This window comes from Microtus ochrogaster, unplaced genomic scaffold (assembly GCF_000317375.1).
Source record: "Microtus ochrogaster isolate Prairie Vole_2 unplaced genomic scaffold, MicOch1.0 UNK11, whole genome shotgun sequence".
Lineage (NCBI taxonomy): Eukaryota > Metazoa > Chordata > Mammalia > Rodentia > Cricetidae > Microtus > Microtus ochrogaster.
Genome location: NW_004949109.1, coordinates 481,285 through 485,136, shown reverse-complemented (window position 1 = coordinate 485,136; position 3,852 = coordinate 481,285).

The following is a 3,852-nucleotide window of genomic DNA, read 5'->3' as shown; positions in this document are numbered from 1 at the left end:
TGTATTTGTATATATATTTGTGTTACATACATTTAATTCAGATTATTTGAGCTGGGAGCGATATGCTTTAATCCAGATCTAATCTGAGCCACACTTTCTGCTGTATATAGAAGGACATGGAAGAAGGAAGCTTTTGCTCTTTGCCTGCTTGCCCTCAACTTGCTAGCAAGTCCACTCCTTCTCTGGCATTGGAGCCTACTTCTTTGGGATTCCAGAGTGTACGGAGGACCAGCTGAGACATCTAGCCTTGTGGGCTGAGCAACTACTGGATTCCAAATGAAAACAATAACCAGGGCACAATAATGCCTAAACCTGGCAAACTATCCCACTTTATAACTGTGAACACGTTATACATTTAACCAGGTCATAATTATTCCCCAAAATGGTATTGATTCCTCGTACAGTGGCAAACACATTGTGAATTTAAAATAGGTGGCAGTGTCCCTCCAGGAACATTCTTTCAATAGCCAGCAACTATTGGATTTGATTGACCACAGCCTGGAAGTCATTCTAGCAAATTCCATGGAGAGAGAGAGATTCATTCTGTAAGTTCTGGGACTAGATAAAAGCCCTGAATGCAGTGGCTGAACAGGAATTTTAAATTTTTTGTATTTTATTTATTTTGGTGCAGGGTATGTGTGTGGGTGTGCATTTGTCACGGCACACATGTGGAGGTCAGAGGAGCCAGCTCTTTCTTTCCTCCTGTGTGGGTTCAGGTCAGCAGGCTTAGCAGCAAGCTCCTTTATTCACTGAGCCATTGCAGTAGCCTAACAAAAAGCATTTAAGAGTCTGTTGACAAATCAGGCATGGTGGCATTCACCTTTAAAGCCAGTACTCAGGAGGGAGAAGCAGGAGGATCTCTGTGAGTTCAATGCCAACTCTGTTCTGATCAACATAGAGAGTTCCAGGATAGCCAGGAATACATACATAGAGACTCTGTCTAAAAATAAGTAAACAAATAAATGTCTGTTGTCATAAACAGACCACAGTGACTGCTATCATCAGCATAACTAAGGGTCACAGTTAAGGGTCAGCATCTGGTTGTTTTTTTTGTTTGTTTGTTTGTTTTGGTTTTTCGAGACAGGGTTTCTCTGTGGCTTTGGAGCCTGTCCTAGAACTAGCTCTGTAGACCAGGCTGGTCTCGAACCCACAGAGATCCGCCTGTCTCTGCCTCCCGAGTGCTGGGATTAAAGACGTGAGCCACCATCGCCTGGCTCAGCATCTGGTTTTGATAAAACCAAATCTTGTATAAAAATTTACTCTTTCTTGGAGAGTGTGTGTGTATGTGAGGCAGGGGGAGGAGGGAGAGAGAGAAGGGGGATTATGACCTTTATAAGGTTATATTTAAAAAGATTTATTTTCTTTTTAATTATGTGAATGTGTGTGCGTATTGTGTTGGTATGTGGAGGGATGAGGCATAAAGCCACAAGGAAGGCATTGGATCCCCTGGAGCTGGAGTTATATGAGGCTGTGAGCTACTGGACACGGGTGCTGGAAACCAAACTCAGGTTCTCTGAAAAAGTGGTATATGCTCCTAACCAGAGATATCTCTTTGGATTCCAGCTTTTACTGTTTTTGGACTCAATTTGTTTTTGTTTTTGTTTTTGTTTGTTTGTTTGTTTTTGTTTTTTGTTTTTTTTAGTTTTTTGAGACAGGGTTTCTCTGTAGCTTTGGAGCCTGTCCTGTCCTGACACTAGCTCTTGTAGACCAGGCAGGCCTTGAACTCAATTTGTTTTTAATTATGTGTATTGGTAGGTCTGTATATGGAAGCATATTCTCAGTGAAATATAATAAAATATAGCTTTTTGCTATTGTGATTTTTTTTTAGCGTGTGTATTGTAGCAAAAGCTAGAAGAGGGCTTTGGAGCTCCTGGAGCTGGAGTTTTAACCACTCCCAAGCCAATCAGCATGGACCCTGGAAATTCACCATGAGTCTGCGCTGGAGAAGGAAGCTCAAACATAGGTTTAAGCCAATAGACAGTCTTTATCAGCTGACCAGTGACTACACTGGGAATTCAGGATCGCAGTGTAGCCCTGAGTCTTTCTCAGGGTGAGCTTTTAAGCACAAAACGTATCTTGGGTTAATAGCTACTGTTAGACACTAAGAGAGGGCCAGTCCTTGTCTTCAGGTGAGTACCACCAAGGAGCCCACCAGGCGCCAATGAAAACTCATGGTCACACAGATGATCCTGAATAAGTTCAGTAGGTCTTTCTTTTCTTTCTGTCTTCCTCCCTCCCTCTCTCCCCCCTCCCTCCCTTTCTTTTTTTTTAATATTTATTTATTTATTATGTATACAATATTCTGTCTGTATGTATGCCTGAAGGCCAGAAGAGGGCACCGGACCTCATCACAGATGGTTGTGAGCCACCATGTGGTTGCTGGGAATTGAACTCAGGACCTTTGGAAGAGCAAGCAACGCTCTTAACCTCTGAGCCATCTCTCCAGCCCCACCTTCCTTCCTTTCTTAAGATAGAGCCTCACTACATAGCCCTAACTGGCCTGAAATTCTCTGTGTAGATCAGGCTGGCTTCAAACTCTTAGAGAAATGCTTGCCTCTGCCTCCCAAGTGCTGGGATTAAAAGTGTTTGCCACCACACCTGGTTTAAACTCAGTAGGCTTTTCAAAACAAAACCAACAAAAAAGCCCACAAAAAAGTCAAGGCTTGCAGGGAGCAGGACGGGGTGGGTGACTAAGACTGGAGGGCTGGAGGGACAGCAGAGAGGGTAAGGGGCTATAGTAATCAAAACTGCTTTATTCATGAAATTGGCAAAGAACAAACTCAGTAAGTTTTTTTTTTCCTTTTTGGTGAGTGACTTAATCTGGCTGGGATCCATTCACAGCACCACAAAAAAATAAAAAACAGCAAAGTCAAAGCACTACACACTCGCACAATACCTAAAGTCGAAAACTTTAGCATCAGTTGACAAGGATGTGAAACAACAGGAACTCTTGTTTGTTGCACGGACATAGGAAATGACATGCGTGGAGCCATGAATACTAATCCCAGTACTCAGGAGGCAGAGGCAGGAGGATTGCAGTAAATTTGAGTCCAGTCTGGTCTACACAACAGGGTGTAGTCAGGCCAGTCAGAGCTGTTTCAAAAGAAAGGGGCAGCCAGTAGATGGGCCAGTGTAAAAGACACCTACCACCGAGCATAACGACCTGGGTTTGATCCGCTGGACCCACAACCATCCACACAGGCGCCTATGGGACCATTGGCAGTTAATGGTTGCTGGGAGAGAGGAGGTTGTGATGTAGCCACTGAAAAGTTGCCTATGCGTTAGTAAATAACACCTTCCCCATGCTATGCAATCAACCCTAATTCAACTCAGCCACACACAAAACAGAAAAAGCATTGCCACAACTCTCAGTTGCTTGGCCCTTGGTGGAACCCGCCTTTAATCCCAACATTCAGGAAATTGAGGTAGATCACTACACATTCCAAGGCCAGCCTCAGACACGTAGTCTTCCCAGCCCCGAGCCGGAGTGAGCTCTGATAAGACTTGTCTCAAACCAAGCTTTTGTGCGCACACACGGAGAGAGGAGTGTGGTAGGTTCAGGGATATAGTATTTGCTTACTGAATATATTAATTTGTATAGCAAGGATTTCTAGAGGGCTGGGGATTCAGCTCCACTGGCAGTGTTTACCCCGCATGCTCGAGAGCCCGGCTTCAATCTCCAGTGTGCTGTAAAGTCGTGGTGTACACTTGCTATCCCACCCTGAGGAGGTGGAGGGAGAATTGGAGATTTAAAAGCATTCTCAGTAGTCAAAAATAAATAAAGACTCATTAGGGTTACTGAAAACTAAGGTGGAAAGAAAAGCAACTGAAGTTTATGAAGTTAATAAAGAG